General features: G+C 42.2%; 1 pseudogene; it reads left to right on the forward strand.

Moving 5' to 3' along the window:
• Nucleotides 1-700: 700 nt before the first annotated feature.
• Nucleotides 701-3,010, forward strand: LOC117833028 (cysteine-rich receptor-like protein kinase 10; annotated as a pseudogene).
• Nucleotides 3,011-22,265: the final 19,255 nt, after the last annotated feature.

Below are 22,265 nucleotides of genomic sequence, written 5' to 3' on the forward strand. Positions count from 1 at the left end.
AATCCATCGTCGCCGTGCCCGTCCATGAGGCCTGGGGAAGGGTTCAGGGCAATGCGGCGCACTCCTAGCGGCGTCGATGCCGTGGATCTGGGACGCGGTGGGGGAAAACGAAGAAGGGCGGGAGGGGAGTTCCTGGAGGCGGGGTGGGGATGGCGGTGGGGGAAAGAAATGGATTCGGAGGGGAAGGTAACGGGAGGGAGATAACGGGGAGAGGGGATGGCGGGAGGGGATGAACCGCGGGCGGGATGGATGGCTGGCAGGAGGAGATGGCGGCTAGCGCGGAGGAAGCGATGCGCCGGAGGGAGGGTGGGGAACAGATGCGGGAGGGGAAGGAGTGGGGGACAGATGCGGGAGGAGGACGCGCTGACGGCGGGTAGGGGAGAGAGAAGAGGAGAGAGACAGGGGGCAACCAGGGAATAAGTGGGGAGGGGGACCACTTTTAACACCTTTGGCAACCAGGGAATAAGTGCCGCGCATGCGTTGCCGCCGCATTCGAGGTTGCCCGGCAGCAGTGCGCTCTCGGCAAGGACGACACCGTCTTCTATGACGCGTGCCCCCTCCGCTTCTCCGACAAGAATTTCCTTGAACTCCTCCATAATGATTCCATGGCAGCTTCAGCAGATTTCAGCGATGGTGCGCTCATCTTGATGAATGTCACCACCGAGCCCTTGTTCTCTGATAGGCACAAGAAGGACCTCATCACCCACGTCATCAACATGGCGCTGAAAAACACAGTGCAGACGGTGTTCAACAACACAGGGAAGCACTCCGCCGCAATCCGCATGACGACCGATGATGGAAGCGGAAGCATTCCGCCAATCTAATCCATGGCGCAGTGTGTGCCGGAATTGATAGATGATTTCTGCTATAACTGCCTCACGAATTTCAGCAACCTGGCGATGACGAACTTCGTCGGACAGCATCGAGGACAGATCCTTGGTGTGTGGTGTAATCTGAGGTACGATACGTATCCGTTCTATGGCAGTGAGCCCGAGCTGAAATCCGGGTCGTCGACTGGTCTTGTTCCAACTCCCAATCACAAGAGTAAGCAGCATTTCTTTACTGTGCATTTACTCATCAAGGAGAAGATTGTTTTCATATCACCACGTCAAGCATTGTAACTAGCTAACCATTTGCATTAATTTATTTAATAGAGCCTCTTGGAAGGGCCTTGATTATTGCCTTGGTTGCTCCACTATTTGCATTGTTTGTCTGCGTCCTCGTTTCCTTCAGATTCATAAGGCACATAAGAGGTCGGCAACCTTGACAAAAATATTTTTGAGCTTTATTTCATGTTTTTTCAAAATACTAGATTGGTGTGATTGTGCATTAAGTTTAACTGAATGTATCACATCAACTCTGAATTTAGCTAAGATGAATGTCCATGAAGATGAAACACTGATTTGGGGACTGGAAGGAAGGAATCCGGAATTCACGATTTATGACTTTTCACAAGTATTAGAGGCTACATGTAATTTCTCGGAAAACAACAAACTTGGGCAAGGAGGCTTCGGTCCTGTATACAAGGTACACATGAATATGCCCATACTCAAATAGACAAAACCAGAACTTCAGCTTTACATATCATTCAATTATGCAGTTAACTCTTCTTCGTTTCTGATTTGTCTCCGACAGAATATTAGTCAGGTATCACTAACGGTCGGTTCTAAACTTGTCCCAGGGCCGATTTGCTGACGGGCTGGAGATTGCAGTCAAGAGACTTGCTTCACATTCAGGGCAAGGCTTCACAGAGTTCAAAAATGAAATACAACTCATAGCTAAGCTCCAGCACACAAACCTTGTTAGGCTCTTAGGATGCTGCTACCAGAAACAGGAGAAACTACTAATCTATGAATATTTGCCAAATAAAAGCTTGGACTTCTTCATTTTTGGTATTACTTCTCACTTCATTGCAATACAAAATCTTGGTTATTAAATCTAAGTGTCAAATGTATTTTCTTTAATATACCTATGATAAATAATTTGTAGATGAAACCAGAAGAGCCTTGGTAGATTGGAACAAACGGCTAGCAATAATAGAAGGGATAGCACAAGGACTTCTATATTTACATAAGCACTCTCGCTTGCGTGTCATCCATAGAGATCTCAAAGCAAGCAACATTCTTCTGGACCATGAAATGAACCCAAAAATTTCAGATTTTGGGCTCGCAAAAATATTTGGCATAAATGATACTGAACGAAACACAGAGGATTGTTGGGACATAGTAAGACTTACCAACTTGTCCATCCCAGCTATAGAAATAGCTAACAATACTGTTACTTGACATAAGGATCTAATTACATATGTCCTTTCAGTGGTTATATGGCTCCAGAGTATGCTTCAGAGGGCCTCTTCTCAGTCAAATCTGATGTATTCAGCTTCGGTGTGCTAATTCTTGAGATTGTCAGCGGTCAAAGAACATCAGGTTTCCACCGATATGGAGACTTCATCAACCTTCTTGGGCACGTAAGTGTTTTTAAATTCTGAACATGAAAAAAATGTGTTTATGATCTTTCAAAAATGGTAAGGAAAAACTTTTGAAGGGCATGACACTGTTTTCAAACTACCGCGACTACTCCACCACTAACAGTATCCCCTTCTCCGGTGGATCATTGAAGCATTTCCAAAATCACGAAGTCCCTTTATGTATTTTGTCATCATAATCTTTCTGCATTTTGTGCTCGTGCACTTTGCAGGCATGGCAGTTGTGGAAAGAAGAAAGATGGCTTCAGCTCGTGGATGCATCAATTGCTGAGAATCAGAATCTAGGGATGATGAGATGTATTACTATCGCATTGTTGTGTGTCCAAGAAAATGCTGCTGATCGACCCACCATGTCAAATGTGATTGCCATGCTAAGCAGTGAAAGCATGACCTTGCCTGAGCCTAAGCACCCGGCATATTTCCATGTAAGGTTGACAGAGGATGATGCGTCCACACTTGTGGAGCCTTGCAGCCTCAATGATGTCACAATATCTGGTGTTGATGGCAGATAATTTCCAAATTTCGTTTTAGATCATGTTAAAACTTTACTATTTTGTTCCACTCAAGGGCTTTTCCAGTCTTAACTTTGAAATTGTTTTGTGTTTCAGCTCCACAGAGTATCTCTGTGTTCCTTAAATGAAATGGAGCAAAGCATATGCATGGTTCTGTAGTTTCTCCTTTGTTCATTTCATTCAGAACATGATCTGATCTGTATACACTTGCCTGCCCCTTTGGAGCTACTGTATCAACTATCGGTACTACTTGCTTGTGGCAACCCTTAAGATGCAGATACTTTATAACTTTATATACTTCCTTTACTATAAGAGAACACGATATGGGTGGGTTTAGCAGCAAACCAAAAATGACTGCATGCCATTTTCTACTACATCAACAGAAGGACAAGCATGATGCATTCAATGTTCTCTAAGATTTACAACTTCAAACAACTTACCACCAATCAATTGTCAGTACCCTTGTTTTACCATGATAACAAAATGCATGGCTTCTGCGCCATATCATGCCTTCCAACATGACTGAGGTATCTATTGCATAGTCGACCGTAATCCTTCAGATAATTTAGAAAAATGTCAGACGCAAATTTTTATGCATAATGGTCTGGTCACGGAAACATTTTTTCCCCAAACAAGTTGATTATTACAAATCCATTTTCTTTTGAATCAAAATTGCAAAGGAATACATTTGAATTTGGTTTATGCTTTGTACTGGTATGATATGACTAAGCACGTTTTCTTTCACTATCCATTTCCTTGTAGAAAACTACATCTGTTACCCAAATTAATTTGGACACAGCTACAAACATTCTTAACGAACAGACACCAGTACGACTTATACCTTGTTTCGTAGAGCTCCAGCTCCTACCAAAACCGCTCCAGCTCCAGCTCCTTTAGTGGAGTGACTTCTCTGGTGGAGCTGAAGCCATTTTAGAAAACATTTGGTAAATAGCTTCCTGTGTTGAACTGACAGTAGAGGTACCACGTTCAGCGTAAAAATTTTGAACAGAAAAACATTGCCCGGCACCTCCCTTTCACTTCTCATGCATGGTGGAGCTAGCAACCACCAGCTGACAGCAGCAAGCGCCAAGCGATTATGCGCGCAGCTCCTCTCTTGGCTTCGAGGCGGCGCGAGCAGAGGCTGCGGAACAGAGGAGCAGAGCAGAGCATAGCCTGCGGAACAGAGGATCAGAGCAGAGCAGAGGCTGCAAAGCAAAAAGTTGCTGTAAGTATTTTTAGAAGAGAGTTAGAAAGTTAGATCAACTTACAAGACGAGCGACAATAAAACTAACACCACTAAAGCATTTTGGAAATTTCGAGAGAGGCCGGATGATGCATGCTTTTGTGGTGATGTGGTCACAACTACCATGGTCATGTTCTTGCTTCTTCTATGCATGCCAAACTCAACAAGCATGCACATCGACTGGAGGTCGCGACGTATGCCTGTATATAAAGCTCTTTACATCCATTCAGTTGTCAGAGTGAACAAGTAGCGCTGGTAGCTAAAAACCCCAAAGGAATTAGCAGAGGTGAGAGAAGAGGCACATCTCTGCTCATGTAACACTCCAAGAAATGTGTTGGAACAATTTCATTTGATTTCTTTCCCTCTTCGTGCATTAGTATTACGAAATTGGTGGTTGACATAGCAGGAACCAGAAGGAACTACAAGTGCAGATAGAAAAAAAAGTCATGTGAGATGTTGGAGAAAACTGACTTGATCAAATGACTCAAGGAAGCCATATCAGTCATTCAACACAAATCTTCAAACTTGTCTGTTGAGGATCTAGGCCAAGGATATCACCTTCGCTCGTTCGAGGTCGAGCGTTATTGAACACCTTCGGAGCTCAAAGGTGCAGTGTTCTTTGTCCTTGTTTGCAGGAATGTAAACAATGGATCTCGAGAAGTGAAGGTGTCGTAGATACGGTAGAGTTGGAGAACAAGCATGGTGGAAGAGGATTGAGGACCATGAAGGTGAACCGAAGACCGCATGTTAGAGACAGGGCAACATGATAAGCGTGACCCTCGAGTAAGCGTGACCCTCAAGTAGCGTTCAGGTTGGATTAGGATTCTTTTGTTACCATTTTGTAAGGCACATTCCATGAATGCGGATGTTGAGTGAGGTTGGTTTGGGTAAAGAAAAGGAGATTCTGTTATATTTTAAAAAATACACAAGGTGTTGTTCCCACTTTTCATTGAGTGGCATTGTGTAGATCGGTCGTAGACAAAAGCTTGCGGGTGAATGTTTATCGGACAGCTAGCCGGCTGTGAAGACGTGTATCCTTATGGTCTAGAAACTTGTTGACGTACGCAGCCCTGAGAGCAAGTGGCTGACGAACCCCTCTTGTCCAAGAGGCCACGTTGTTACGGGCGTTCACCAACAACGTAGCAATGGATACGTGCTGGCAAGGAACACTAGCCGTACACTACCGGAAAAATCACCTCTAGCCCCTCTAATATCGGTTCCTTAAGGACTTGTTAAAATAACCGGTAATCCTTTAATACCAGTTGAGGATACCAACCAGTACTACTGTACTAAAGGGCCTCCCACACCTCGCGGGGCACCCTCATCATTGCTGGTACTATTTTTTTCCACCTCATCATTGCTGGTACTATTTTTTTCCATTCTTTTCCACTGATGCAAATAGCTCGCTATAACTTTTTTAGACAGGTGCTGCGATGATATTGCAAATATTACCGCTAATGCCACTAACTTCGCTATTGCATGAAATAGCACCGCTAAATTCAATAGCATAGCGCCGCTAACTCCGCTATGACTGAGTTACGATCTTATATACTTGTGATTTATGAACTATGAGTGATGACTTATGACTTATCTTGTGAGTTGTGACTTTTTTTTATGCTTGCACTTATGCCTGGACATGTACTTATGAAATATGAGCTGAACTTCATAAAATTACTAGGGTCTAAATGTTGTTGGATTTTTGCATAACACTAAATACCATAGCTGCCGCTATGGTATAACTTTTCCGGGACCACTCCACTAAATTCTATAGCTCGTGATTTGCAACATTGTTCTTTTCTTATTTTCTATTTCTTTATTTTATATTCGTATTTCATATTTATTTTCTTTACGTATATTAGTTCTAAGACACTAACATATGTAAAGTTCTATTTATCTTTAATATTACATTTAAGATACTATTATATATATACCTATTGTATGCATACACATATATGAATAATATTACACACATATATAGACATATTGTGAATACAAATATCGTATCTACTATTCTGAACCCTGATGATGCTGTAGATTTGATCCGGTATTACGAAACTCCTCCGCAGGATTTACGACTTCATCTTGAAGAAATCCACATAGTTGTTCTTGTATTGCCCTGAAAACTTCCATGTCGAAGAGTTTATCCTTCCTATACATGATCTGTATATACACATGGATTGGTTAAAAAACTATAAGCTTATGAATTGAAATACTATATACATATGAATTGGTATTTGAAGTATAAGCAAATGAATTGAAATACTTAATCTAATTTTTCTAAGTATATACACATGAATTAGTTTTTGAAGTATGAGCAAATGAATTGAAATACATAATCTAATTTTTCTAAGTATATAGACATGAATTTGTTTTTCAAGTATAAGCACATGAATTGAAATACTTAATCTAATTTTTCTAAGTATATACACATGAACTAATTTATTGTTGAGAATTTTGTATATGTATGTCTAATTCGTGGTTGGTCAAACGCTTTGGATGCATAAAGGCGTGGATGAACTCACATACGTAGCATCCACGTAAATTAGTACCCTCCAGCTATCTCGCACACTATATATATGGAAAAAAGTTATGAAATATTTGTAGTGTTAAATAAAGTGTCACGAGATGCGAAAATTCAACACATACCAGGAATTCGACCCTCCAATCAAGTTTGCTTATTGGGTGTATGATGTCTTGGAATTTTTCTTTTTTTCCTCAATGAGTCGAAGACATATACGACACTCAAATCGGGCACAACAACAATGAGAATCCAATGGTACTGTACAGCTTAATTAATGCTAGTTAGTCTTATGTTTAACTACTAGTTCGAAAAAGAAAGAGATGAAAAACACGCTTACTCGAAGTTGGACGGTAGTAATATGAACCTCTTGTAATATTGTTTCTCGAGGAGCTTATATATATTCTTCATGGTCTGATTTGGTTTATCCCTTAGATTTGCCTAGTGTATAATTTGGGGGTCCATGAATTCTATGTCAAAGTGTCTCTTTTTGCGACAAGTTTGAATCTCCATCCGGCATGATACAAAATTGAATAGGAGTTAAGACATCACAAATTTACTAGAGCGGGAATTTTGAAGTTAGAGGAATATACTAAAGACTTACAGGACCCAGCAATTGATCATTTCATTGTAATTGATTAATGTTTTTATTTGAAGTCCATGTGTAATATGCACTCATAACTTATCAAGTTCAACTACTCATGCTGAAATAGGTCACTATAAAAATCAGCGTTATTGATGCAATAACATTATCGAAACACGTTGTCGCTAATTCCATCCAAACACCGTACTCTATAACCTCAAATCGGTAATTTTCACGTATTTTCTATAATTTCTAGCTACTCCAATAATTTTCTATATTTTCTAGCTATTTTCTAGTACTGCAGAAATAAAAAAACTCATGATTTCCAATGGTTATACAAATGCTTCTACAATTTCTATATACTTTTCTATAATTTTAAATAATTTTCTACAATTTCTAGATAATTTTCTAGCTATTTTCAATATTTTTGTACAATTTTAGATTAAAATAATTTAATGACGTTACGACGGCCGCGGGCTTACATCAGCGCGAAGACGAGCCCGTGGCTGCTATGAGTCAGGGGCGCCGGGTGAAGGCCTAGGGTGATGGGGCCAGCTGGCAAGGCGCGCGGTCGACGGGGGGCGGTGGCCGGTCGGGGATGGAGAGGCACGGCAAGGCGGCGGCGTGGAGGGAGGTGCGCGGCGTGGTCGGGCTGCAGGTGACGGGGATGGTGGTGGTGACAGGGTCGGGGGCGACAACAGACGTCGACAGAGCTGGGGGCCGGGCGGGTGACGCGGCCGTCCAGGGGTTATGGAGCGTTGGCGTGACGGAGGCCGAGGGTGACAGGAATGGCGGCGACGACGGGGTCGGGGGCGGCGGGTCTGGCTGGGGGCAATGGAGAGCAAGCTGGCGAAGCGGCGACGGGGTCGAGGGTGGCGACGACGGGAATGGCAGCGGCGAAGACGGGGCGTGACGACGACGGCGATGGGGGCGCGAGGCCGGCGGACACGGAGGCGGCGGCGGTGGATCGACAAGGAGTTGTGAAATGGCTAAGTGTTGGGGGAGAAGAAGGGCATAGCGCGACTTTAACCACCCTCCTCTAGTACCGATTGTAGTTAATTTACACCCGGCAAATGAATTGAAATACTCAAACTAATTTTTCTAAGTATATACACATGGATTGGTTTTTGAATTACAAGCATATAAATTGAAATAGTCAATATAATTTTTCTAAGTATATACACATGGATTCGTTTTTTAAGTACAAGCATATGAATTAAAATACTCAATCTATTTTTTCTAAGTATATACACATGGATTGATTTTTGAAGTATAAGTAAATGAATTGAAATACTAAATCTAATTTTTCTAAGTATATACACGTGGATTGGTTTTTGAAGTACAAGCAAATGAATTAAAATACTCAATCTAAGTTTTCTAAGTATATACACATAGATTGGTTTTTGAAGTAGAAGCAAAAGAATTGAAATAGTTAATCTAATTTTTCTAAGTATATACGCATGAATTTGTTTTTGAAGTAGAAGCAAATGAATTGCCAATTTTTCTATTTTTCTAAGTATATTAGTATTTATACAAAAGAAGAATGAGGGTATTTATATAAAGAAAATTAGTACCGGTTGGGGTAGCAACCAGTACCAGAGGATCACCTAACCTACCTACCAACCGGTACTAGAGGGTGGGCGACCCTCTAGTACCGGTTGGTGGCACCAACCGGTACTAATGTGCACCCTTTAGGACCGGTTGTTGCCCAACCGGTACTAAAGTTATCCACGGGGCGTGCTTTAGGTTGTATCCGTTGGAACCGGTACTAGCATTAGTACCGGTTCCAAATGTGACCAGTACAAATGTTTGGGACGAGAGGTCATATTTCTATTAGTGGTAATTAATTTCCAAAGGTACACATACATTTGCAAATCTTCCAGCCAGATAAACCCCCTCTAAACAAGAATTAGACATCAAAGCATCATCTTGTTTTTCATATCGACGCTGGAAGAGCAGAGACTGAAGAACAGAGGTGTGGAGCCACATGAGGCGGCCATTCAAAGATGTACTTTTGCAACCTTCTGCAGCAGTAGAACCGAGCCAGCCATGCCTGGGATGAGCGCCCACCAGATGATGCAGGCGTTGTCGTCTTCACTCCCTTTTTTCTGAAAGGATTTTCTGTAAATATTACTAGAAGGGAGTTTGAAAGAACAAGTAGATCTTTTTGTGTGTTTTTGGTGTGTTGGAAATTTGGTGAGGCATGCCTCTTGGTGGTGAATTGGTAGAAAGCAACCTGCATGGTCACGTTTTTTCCTTCTTCCCGATGCATGCCAAACGCATCCAATATGCGCATGGACAGGAGCGCAGGACGTATGACTATACGTAACACCGTTTACGTCCATTCAGTTGGCAGAATGGATAAGCAGCTTTGGTAGCTCTCACTCCACAGGATCTAGTAGAGATGAGAAGAGGCACATCTCTGTTCATGTAGCACTCTTAGCAATGTGTTAGAATATTTTCCTTTGATATCTTTTCCTCATGTATTTGTATTATGAAGTTGGAGAATGACATCGCAGGAATCGGAAGTAATTGCAAGTTTAGAGAGAGATGTAAGATTCCTTGTAATTGTGTGAACTGGCCATGTGCCTCTGCTGACAAAGGTAGATGCACTGTATCCAGCAAAATGCCTTGTAAAACCTCCTTGATCGTGATTCTTTCATCTTTTGCAAAGGAAGCTAGCTGTGGAAGATCATGAGATAGGAGATGATTGTTCCAAGTATCCTTCCAGAACAAAACTGTGCTTAGACCGTTAGTTATTTAATCTGATGACCCATATCAGTCGCCGCCCGTCCTACCAAAATGTGATGTCATACATATCTCAGCCATTTAAACTTTATGTACTATCTTACTATCATGTTATTTCTTAAGCCTTTAGGTACTTTCGTGTAGTGAAGATAAAGATGAAGTTTTCTGCATCTCGCATTCAAGGTATCGATATTTTGAAGTAGCAGGCAGCAGCAGTCATCTCCGCTGGCAAACAAGGGTGATGATGGATAAAATGTATGGAAGTCATAACGGATGCATGACAAATGGTAGAAAGTGGCATGTGAGTAAGTGACTCATGCTTGTTTTGATGCTAATTCATGCCAACCCATCTGGGGGACAGGCAGTATATAATTTACAGTATCGTCGTCTAAATGGTTCTGACAGTGAACAGGTAGTATATCGATAGCTGTTACTCAAAGGTCCACTCTTTTCTGACTGTTCACGTAGCACACCAGCCAAAGAGTTTCAACAATGCCCCAGCAGGTTTTTTCTATTTTTGTGCGTGCATGAGAAAGGCACATGTTTATCAGACATTGGAGGAAACTGAACAGAGAAAACAAACCAGACATCCAGAAGTCTCATGCATGCTACAGTATTTTGTGAAGGAGTGCTTTTTTTCCTGGAACGTGGTGTTTGATGAATTAATGTTGTAACCCTTAAAAGTTTATCAGCCACTGTCAACATGCATGTTTTGTACAAGTGGTGGTCAATGTGCAAACAAGAGTAGCATATCTTTTTTTCCCTTTTCATTCACTTAATTTTACTATACTTTATTAAGGGTCTGTTTAGTTCCCCAAACTCACAACTTTGACACTATGCAAAAAGAAGATTCCCCATCACATCAAACTTGCGGTACATGCATGGAGTACTAAATGTAGACGAAATCAAAAACTAATTGCACAGTTTTGTTGTACTTTGCGAGACGAATCTTTTGAGCCTAATTAGTCAATATTTGGACAATAATTCACAAATACAAACGAAACGCTACAGTGTGCTACAGTGCTACAATAGTGGTTTTGGACACCCAAAATCAGGCAACTAAACAAGGCCTAACTCCGGGGATGGGTTGGCATCAATAGGCTGCTCAATGCGCAGTCGTGCGAACTGACTGCAGACCCTTCCACCAAATCTTTGCCTCACCCTTCAGTAATTGTGCCCCATAACGAACACGATCATGAGCTAACACCTCAAAAGCTTCCATCTTATCCTCCACATATGATAACCAATCAGTAGCCTGAATAGGAGTACCACTGCCATAGAAACTATCCAGCTTCATGCCAACCCTCTCTCTCAGCGAGACACCACTCTCGGGGCCAACTGGGGCAGCAACTTCCTAAGTAGAGCCAGTAGGATTAGGTTGTGCTGCACCCACACGAGCAGCCTGCCTCAAAGTCCTCATCTCATTATGCATCTCACGCATTGTGGCAAGTAATTCTGCTTGACTAGTGCCATCAGCTTGAGCACCACCCGCTGGTCGTGCCCGTCCTCGCTTCTTAGGCGGCATAACTGCAGCTACCACAAGACACAAACAACACAAATATCAAGATCCAACAATTTGAAGTATACACAATGACAAAATAATCCATACACACAAAACAAAATGCACCCGTACCCAACCTACAAGTGCAAGTGTGTCAAATTAAACCTTAGTTTTCCTAGGATTAAATTAACCTAAGCTCTAATTACCAACTATAACACCCTAGGAAAAACAAACACCACCTTGAGATGCTACTAAGCCACACCGGACAAAAGGGAAAGATTTTGACAATATCTCCCCTAAAACAGGAGCGTCACAGAAGCAACAAATAATAAGATATAAAAATAGATAAAGCACATTAGCATAAATGAAAGATCCTAACATGATATCCAAACGATTAAAGGCAAGGTTTAACAAATCTTAGCCATCATGAAGAAACAGATAAACTCTCATAGAGGAGGACTTAAATATTACATCATCACACTAGAGAATTTTAATTAAAGAGAAGTGTGACGTGCTGCTACTTCCCAACCCCCAAGCAAAGCATCCATCCATCAAGTACCTGAGATGATAAAACAAGGGTGAAATATAAAATCTCAGCAAGTAACTAACTTTAACAAGTTATTTAAACTACAAGTTCATTAGAAAATGGTATAACTATTATCAGCAAGCATAGCTCCTCAATAAAAAATAAATAATAATAATAATATCAACTCCAACACCCTCATACATAAATAAAACCAATTCATCACCAAACCTTGGAGAAGATTCACTTCTCACCACCACTTTCAAATAAATACCATAGAAAACCAATAGCACTCTACATGCAAATGCAATGCAAATGCCATGTCTCCTACCTTCATACTCAACAAAGTATGAAGCTGCATCGTTATGCCCAATAAATGATGTTGTACCGGTATGGTCGCGGCTATCAAGCGATGACATAACTCCATATACCATGCATTGTGATGCAATGAAATGTTATGCCAAGATAGATCACACAGAGGGAGTATACACCGCATGAACCAGATAAGTCTATCCTCATTTGACAACATAAACCTCATCCTAATTATGCCAACAAGAGCCATTACCAAGTTATAAAGTAAAGAACAAGGGATATGTAATAACAACTATAAGATGTGCATAAACCTGTAATTTAATGGATCATATTGGATAAGTTATCATTCTGAAATTTAAGGTGGAGGTAGAAAAAATAGCAAATTAAAGCTTGTAGCAACCACTGCTATGTTACTTGCCTCCCAATGAAGGAGACAACTGCTCTAAGCATGATCCGGAGCGTTACCACCTGTTTTGACACAATAAGGTCAGAGCATATCCTCAAACAACCATGTGCACACAGCAAGTAAAGCACTCGTACAGCCCAACCCATCAAACAAGAGACAACGGTGAACATCGCCTAGGTTAACCGCAGCAGTGTTGCTTCACTTTTTTGTATCTTTAAAATTGCAAAAGATATGACAACAAGAAAATACACCTTATAAAATTAAGGGAAAAATATTACAACTTTGTCTAGATCCTTTATTTTTAGCATAATCCAAAGAGGGGTAAAACTGCAGTTGAATGTGAAGTACAAAATCTGTCTAAAATTTCGGGTAGCAGCATACAAAACTACATATCTCCCAAACCCCTTGTCCAAAAATTATCAAATTTTGTCAGGACATACATCTCTGAGCAGCCTACAACTTTTTTATTATGGGTTTCCACGAATTCCCTCATTAAGATCATCTAATACATGTCTAAACATCTGGTGTAAAAAATCTGGACATTCAGAAATAGCGTCCAAACAATATTCAATAACTGAAGGTATACTCCACCAAAAAATGTGAAACTTTGACAGAAGTTATATCTCATAATCCTCTACAACTTTTGTATTATCCACTTTTGGAGAAAAAATCGTTTAGGTTGCCAAAACTACAAGGACAGCAGCACTGCCCGAGCTACAAGACATCACACCTTAGATGGACCTTCAAACCATGTTTTCCCCTACAAATCCATTAATCCCCATAACAAAGAACCATCTAAAAACATCAATTGACAGAGCTAAAGTGGATTCACCTCACCTTGGTCGTCCCTCAAACCTAGGGCAGCAAGATTGAGATGGGGAAAAGCAAATCTAGAGAGGGGGAGGGTGCTGTGGAGAGGGAGAGAGACGTTCTTGGGGAGGAGCTTGAACAGGACGGGAGGGAGCGGCGCTGGGTATGGGCTCGGTCCCCCCCGCCCCCCAAGTCTTGAGGGAAAGGATTTCGACTTGGGCCAAGGGTGTGGGTTGTTTTGCTAGGTTTTGGCCCAAATAGTGTTAGGACCTCTGAAACCCTTTTTTTGTTTTAAAAAATGTAATGTTACAAATGAAGAACAGAACGAGAGGCAGGCCACGAGGTGCAGAGAATAAGAGTAGTGCCGACCAGCATGATAGTGGAGGAGAAGAGCAGAACATAGGCCGACAACACGACACAAGGAACTGCCAACAAACACAAACATTGGATGTGAGAGCAATGACGAGCAATTTGACGATACAGATACGGAAGTGTGAGGATCAGTTATGCATTGCGCAAGGATCACTGTCAACGCTGACTTGTGAATAGGAAAGAAATGAAAACCGTGTGATGATGTTCAAAACTATCTATTCTTTATTTTGTACATAGGTATAAATATTTGTTGTCATCTCTGCATTGCACTTGGTCGCGGATCCGGATGTAAATGATCTAGATCAGAATAGGTTGTGGAAGTGTTGATAGCAAGATGTGGTATGAGCATGACATTGACCGAATCAATTGGATCTAAATAGCTTAAACTATTTGATTTCGTTGATAGTCAAATAAGTAGCAGAAAAAAAAGTTCATGCAAAATCTGTAACTATGGAAAGTTTTTTTTTTTGCGTGCACGTGCATTGGAAAGCAGCATCTGTAACCTGCATGCATGGTGATTACGGGAAGGATTGATGGCCAGTTTAACAACGGTCGATTTAACGCTTGATAAAAATATTTGGTTGCATGCTGCCTCGAGGAGTATGGAGACGCGGAGGCCAGCCTTACTCCGTGAATGACTTGGAGACTGGAGGTAAGAATAAGTTACCTCGTAATTATGGAATACGTGCCTGGCAAATCTTTTTAGAATCTATTCGGTTAACGGCTGCGTGTGCTTGTTGCAAAGACCACGCCACCACAACAAGCTCTAGTAAATATTAAAAAAATTAAGGATGACCCGGCAAAAGCAAGGATTATTGGATGGCCGAGAGAATACGGTTGCAAGTCCTTGCTGGAAATGGATGACAGAAAAATCCTTGGTACGGCTCTGTCAGTGCATGCCTTTATCGAAGGAGATGTTTGACCAAGTGAAAAACGATTGTGAGGCAACCCACCTTCATTCATGCCTTGCATGCCTTAAATCCCGGATAAGGGTTGACGCAGACTAAATGGTTTGTGCGGCAATCGTCCTATGCTCATTGAATATAAAAGGGCATTGGGTATCCCTAGAAGAGATAAGAAACATTACCAGTAGTAGTTCCTCAGTGCACGCCTCCATGTGCAATGATGTCTAAGCCCATAGACATGTCTTTTGAAGAATACTAGATTATTATCGCCAACAAGCGGTCTTGAAGGATGTTCCTGACATTTGTGAAAGTAGTGCCACCAAAAAAGAAGAACACGACAAAGGAAAGGTAGTCAAGAAGAAAGAGAAGGTTAGGTGTACTTACTTTTTTCAAGTTTTTTGTTTAGTAATTTTAGGTATTTGATGTCACATATTTAATTAGCACATGTATCGTTCCATAGAAGGTGGCAAGATCCATCGAAAAGACAAATTTGTTCATCAAGGAACACAACAGATTTATGAGCGTATAGTACTATATGAGAAGCTGTGCCTTGTAAAAGGGGAGCTCCTGGACAAACTAGCGAGGAATGGCTCAACAAAAGGCGAGATTAGCATGGTGAGTTTCGAGTCTTTCAGCCTCCTTCAAATTGACTAGTTTGTCCAGGAGGCTAAAAGACTTGAAACTCACCATGCTAATCTCGCCTTCTGTTGAGCCATTCCTCACTAGTTTGTCCAGGAGCTCCCCTTCTACAAGGCACAACTCCTCATATACTATATCGCTCATAAATCTGTCGTGTTCCTTGACGAACAAATTCGGCTTTTTGATGGGTCTTCCCACCTCCTATGGAACGATACATGTGCTAATTAAATATGTGACCTCAAATAACTAAAATTAGTGAGCAAAAACCTTGACAAAAGTAAGTACACCTGAACTTCTTCTGTTTCTTCTCGACTACCATTCCTTTGCCGCGTTCTTCTTTTTTCCTGGCACTACTTTCACAAATGTCTGGAACATCCTTCAAGACCGCTCGTTGGCGATAATAATCCTAGTATTCTTCAAAAGACATGTCTCTGGGCTTAGGCATCGTTGCACAGGGAGGCGTGCACCGAGGAACTACTACTGGTAATGGTCCTTATCTCTTCCAGGGATACCCAATGCCCTTCCATATTCAATGAGCATAGGAACAAACCATTTAGTCTGCGTCAACCCTTATCCGGGGTTTAAGGTATGCAAGGCATGCAATGAAGGTGGGTTTCCTCACAATCGTTTTGCACTTGGTCACACATCTCCTTCGATAAAGGCATGCACTGACGGAGCCGTACCAAGGATTTTTCTGTCATCCATTTCCAGCAAGGACTTGCAACCGTATTCTCGGCCATCCAATAATCGTTGCTTTTGCCGGGTCATCCTTAATTTTTTTAATATATACTAGAGCTTGTAACTTATTCTAAAAAGATTTGCCAGGCACGTATTCCATAATTACGAGGTAACTTATTCTTACATCGAGTCTCCAAGTCAGTCACGGAGTAAGGCAGCTGGCCACCGCGTCTCCATACTCCTCGAGGCAGCATGCAACCAAATATTTTTATGACCGTTGTTAAACTGGCCATCAATCCTTCCCTTAATCACCATGCATGCAGGTTACAGATGCTGCTTTCCAATGCACGTGCACGCAAAAAAAACTTTCCATAGTTACAGATTTTGCATGCATGCAGGGTTAACTACAAGAACATTTTTTTTCTGCTACTTATTTGACTATCAACCACATCTTGCTATCAACACTTCCACAACCTGTTCTGATCTAGATCATTTACATCCGGATCCACGACCAAGTGCAGTGCACAGATGACAACAAAGATTTATACCTATGTACAAAATAAAGAATAGATAGTTTTGAACATCATCACACGGTTTTCATTTCTTTCCTATTCACAAGTCAGCCTTGACGGTGATCAGTGTGCAATGCATAACTGGTCCTCACACTTCCGTATCCGTATAGTCAAATTGCTTGTCATTGCTCTCGCATCCAATGTATGAGTTTGTTGGCAGTTCCTTGTGTCGTGTTGTCGGCCTATGTTCCGCTCTTGTCCTTCACTATCATGCTGGTTGGCACTACTCTTATTCTCCGCACCTCGTGGCCTGCCTCTCATTTTGTTCTTCATTGCTTCCAAGCGCTCTCTGTTATGCTAGAGTTTGGGGCATGTTCTCGTGTTATGTGTTGTGTAGTACCCACAAATATTGCATCTCCTTGTGCCCTTTTCTCCCCCTTGGCTCCTAGGGAGACTTTCTTCTTTTCAGATGCTGGTATGCTCCGCCCTTTAGGCTTGGCTCTCGGAGGTGGGACTCGGCTTATCAGTCTATCATTGATTGCATGATCTTGCAAAGATGATTGCAGAAACTTTAAAATTAACACCACAATGGTGGCACCATTAATTTTTCCAAACTCATTCATCTAACATGGCCACCATGATTTGCACCTCCTTCATGCACTATTCTATCTTCAGTTGTCATGTATGGTCAATTGGTTCGTACAATCATGTTGTGCACTATTCTATTTCTAGTTGATCTGCAAGCTAACTTGTGTCTTTTCCAGTATCTATACTCCATGCATTATAAATCATACCGGTTCTACTGCAAGAAATTGTTTCCTCTTTATCCTCTCTCTGGCTTCATTTCCATGGACGTTTGCTTGTGCCATTGCCTGCTTCACATAGTATCATTGATATTGTCAAAATCTCTTTTCATAATGTGTTAACTCGCCTACACCTATGATCTGATACAATACCACCTAGGTTATCTTTTTCGCCAATTGTTGATAATTTGTGTTCTCACCAAAGCCATCATTACTTTCGCTACATCCTAATAACTCCTGCAAAATCATCCCCAGATGTATGTTGCTAAGTGTCTTGCCATGCAACCTAGACTTAATGCAACGTTTAGGTTTTTACCTCTCCTGGTGCTTCTTGGCGCCCACTTCTTGATCTTGGGCTGATGTCTAGGGGTATTTATTTGTTGTCTTTGTCAAGATTTGCCAACACCTCTCTTGATCTAAGATGTGTAGCGGACGACATGCTCCCAGAGCGGGCTGACATGCTCCCAGAGCGGGCTGCAGGCATTGCCAAGGACGTTAGATCCTTGATTCTGTACAACTTTGTGATTCCATCAGCCCCAACTAGGAGCTTGTCATTCCTCTCGATTCCCAACTCTTATCGTGCATATTTTGTGTATCTACGGAGAATGTAATATTCTGATATTTTTTTAGCTGGAACCTTATGAAGGCTCTCAAAAAGTGCATACAGAACAAACCTAAATAGCAGTTTTGCAAGTAAGAGTACTGTAAATACGAAATCGGCATGTACATTATGAATATTGAAACATTTTATCATGTACCTATATGCTGCCACTCCTTGCACTCGCAATGAAAGTCGCCATTTTCTTTGTTTTCATGGACTTCGAACTGGTGGTGCCCCCAAGATATATTTGAAGACCTATTTGTGTGAGTTACCATATAGCAATTTTCTCCCTCTATTGGATCATTTTGTATATCGAATGTTGTCCAATGGATCATTTTCTTTTCAAAATCATTGAAAATATTTCTAGTATAAATCCTTGAAACTTGGATTTCAGAAGGCCACTTGCTTCTTGTGAGCCTCTTGCTCTGTCACAGTACAAGCATAGCAGTTAGTTAAGGAATTGATATTTGAATACACACTCCATAAATATGAATTGACAAGCTGGTTACATTACCGTTCCATGGTATGTCTCGTCCTTCATGTTCCTTCAATGCATGAAGTCAAGCGTTTCTTTGGTGAACTTGTGCAAAGTTGTGTGCTTGTCAACAAAACAACTCGTCATCACAAAATTTGAGCTCTCACTTCGCTGTGTCCATGCCATCCTTTCTTCATCCTCCTCCTTTTCTTCTCCTTCTGTCAACCAGGTACAAGATCTTCCTATGTTCTCCCTCCTCCGGTCTGATCCTTTAACCAGTCTGACGTTGAGCGGTTATATGTTAATCTTTCAGCCGAGACGTCTTAGCCCCGAACTGGAATGGGCTATCGAAATCATGCACTCTGATGAACCGTTATCGCAGGAAGACAAAGACTTGATCAGAGCCCATCGTGAAGAACTCAGAGATCATATCCCTACTAAAGTCCAGCGGATCTGGGATCACATTGATAGCAACTGCCATTGGCGGCCGCCAATCGAAAGGAGTCATCCACTCCCTCGCCCGGTCGCCCTGGAAGACACCGCGGTGGGAACATCTCGACCGCTGCTGGATTGGAGCCATCCTCTTCCACGCCAAATTGAGGCTGAAGCCGCGATGAAAGATCTGGAGGAAAGAAGCACCCGCCTCCCGATAGAATTAGGTCGAGTCGAGAGGGAACTTAAGAAAAAGCGTGGTTAATAGATGTACTGGTATTTTTTGTTCTAAGTGCGACTGGCACTGTGTTGGCCATGTACCCTATTGTTCGTACCGAATAATAAATCGGCCGACTTGAATGAATATCTTTACCTCGAGGTGATTTTGTTTTTGCATCGGCTACACGATTTACCAGGAGCTGGCCGTATCACCTTGATATGCTCCGCGACCACTTATGCATCAACCCATATACTAGGATAGTATCTTTTAAGGTACCTCCCATTCAAAGCTCTTGTGAATTCTTCTCCTTCGATCGTCTCCAGTATGTATGCATTTCTCGGAGCGCATCGGCCGATTTTATACGGCCCTTCCCAAGTGGGCGACTATTTACCGAACTTAGGATCTTTAGACCCAATTGGCAGCACCAACTTCCAAACCAGATCCCCTCAGGAGAATTGCTTGATTTTAACCTTCTTGTCATACCACCTGGCCACTCTCTTTTTATTTTCCTCAATGCTGATCAGGGCCCTCAGTCGTTGACCTGCCAAATCGTCGAGTTCCCTTTTCATGAGTGAGGAGTAATCATCGGCCGTCAGCTGATCCTGAAGTGATGTACGTCTTGACCCCATTCTTAACTCCCAAGGCAATACTGCTTCGTGACCATACACCAATTGATAAGGGGATATCTTAGTAGCGCCGTGGCAGGCCATCCTGTAAGCCCATAAAGCTTCGGTCAAACAAAGATGCCACTTTTTAGGCTGTTCCTTGATTTTTCTTTTGATCAACTTTATTATCCCCTTATTGGACGATTCAGCTTGGCCGTTAGCCTGAGCATAATATGGAGAGGAATTTAGCAATTTGATTCCCATATCGGCAGTGAATTCCTCGAACTCTCCCGAAGTGAACATCGTTCCTTGATCGGTCGTGATAGTTTGAGGGATACCGAAACGATAGACAATGTGGTCTCTTACGAAATCGACCATGGCGGCCAATGTCACGACCTTTAGTGGGATCGCTTCCACCCATTTGGTAAAATAGTTAGTAGCTACTAATATGAACTTATATCCCTTGCTTGATGGAGGATAAATTTGACCTATGAGGTCTATTCCCCAACCTCTGAACGGCCATGGCTTGATTATCGGATTCATAGCCGATGCGGGCGCATGTTGTATATTTCCAAACTACTAACAATCCTGACACCCTTTATAATATTTGAAGCAGTCTTCAAGGATCGTCGGCCAATAATATCCGTTATTCCTAATCATCCACTTCATCAGATGGGCCGATTGGTGAGCTCCGCACATGCCTTCGTGGATTTCTCCCATCAAGATCTTTGCCTCCTCTGTCCCTAGGCATTTGAGTAGAACCTCGTCAATCGTTCAGTAGAACAAATCGTCTTCTAGTAATACATACTTTGTGGCTTGAAAACGCACTCGCCGATCCACTTTCTTGGATGGATCTTTCAAGTAATCGGCAGTCTCCTTTCGCCAATCATCGGCTGCGAGTTCTAGAGTCATGGCGCCTTGAATCGGCCGATACCCAGATGCGTGTTGGGCAAGCCTATTGGCCTCCTCATTATAGTTTCTGGGAATATGCTCAGTAACCGCGGACTTGAATTCCTTTAAAAGTTGGAGGCAATCTTCGTAATAAATTCTCAAAACATCATCTTTGCATTTGGACCTCCCTGTCAATTGGTCTACGATGAGTATGGAATCCCCAAAAATTTCCACATTGTCGGCCTTGATTTCTCTTAATAATTGTATCCCTTTTAGGACGGCTCGGTATTCCACCTGATTATTGGTCACTGATGCTTCTATCGGCAGAGAGAAATCATAACTTGCCTCCCGAGGTGATATGAGAACGATGCCGATTCCTGATCCGACCCTGCATGACGAACCATCAAAGTATAGAGTCCACGGAACCGGCTCAACAACAGCAACTTCTGGTCCGCAGTGCTGGGTGACGAAATTGGCCATGACTTGACCTTTCACAGCTTTGGCCGATTCATATCTTAGGTCAAACTCTGACAAAGCCAAGATCCACTTTCCAATCCGCCCTTTCAAAATCGGCAACGACAGCATGTATTTCACCACGTCATCTTTGCATACGACTATGCACTCTGCTGATAACAGATAGTGCTTGAGTTTGGTACATGAGAAGTAAAGACATAGGCACAGTCGCTCTACCGGGGAATATCTTGTCTCGGCGTCCAGAAGTCTTCTGTTAACATAATATATCACACGTTCCTTTCCTTCGAACTCATGTACCAGCGCCGATCCGATAGCGCGTTCATCAGCCGATAAGTATAGCTTGAACAGCTTGTCAGCTTGCGGTGGGACCAGTACAGGTGGCGAGATTAGGTATTGCTTGATGTCTTCCAGTGCCTTTCGTTGTTCCTCTCCCCATACAAACTCTTGGTCGGGTTTCAATTTTAATAACGGCGTGAAGGCTTGAATACGCCCAGATAGGTTGAATATGAATCTTCTGATGAAGTTGACCTTGCCGATTAGGGACTGCAACTCGGTTTTATTCTGTGGGGCCACGACTTTATTGATAGCTGCTATGATTTTTCGGTTGACCTCTATTCCACGCTCATGAACCATGAATCCCAAAAATTGCCGAATGCGCACTTGTTCGGGTTCATTTTCAACCCATGCTTCCTCGTGCACTCCAACACCTCTCGCAAAATCGGCCAAATGCTCCTGGTGTCCTTTTGACTTGACCACGACGTCATCTATGTAGATCTCTACCAGTGCACCGATGAGTTTGTGAAATATATAATTCATGGCCCGTTGATATGTAGCACCGGCGTTCTTTAATTCAAAGGTCATTACTACCCATTTGAATAAACCGAGGTGACCTAGACACCTGAAAGCCATTTTCGAGATATCTTCTTCGGCCATTAATATTTGATTGTACCCGGCATTTCCATCCATAAAACTGATGACTTTATATCCTGCGGTGGCATCTATTAACACATCGGCTGT

Source organism: Setaria viridis, chromosome 8 (genome assembly GCF_005286985.2).
Source record: "Setaria viridis chromosome 8, Setaria_viridis_v4.0, whole genome shotgun sequence".
NCBI classification, from domain to species: domain Eukaryota; kingdom Viridiplantae; phylum Streptophyta; class Magnoliopsida; order Poales; family Poaceae; genus Setaria; species Setaria viridis.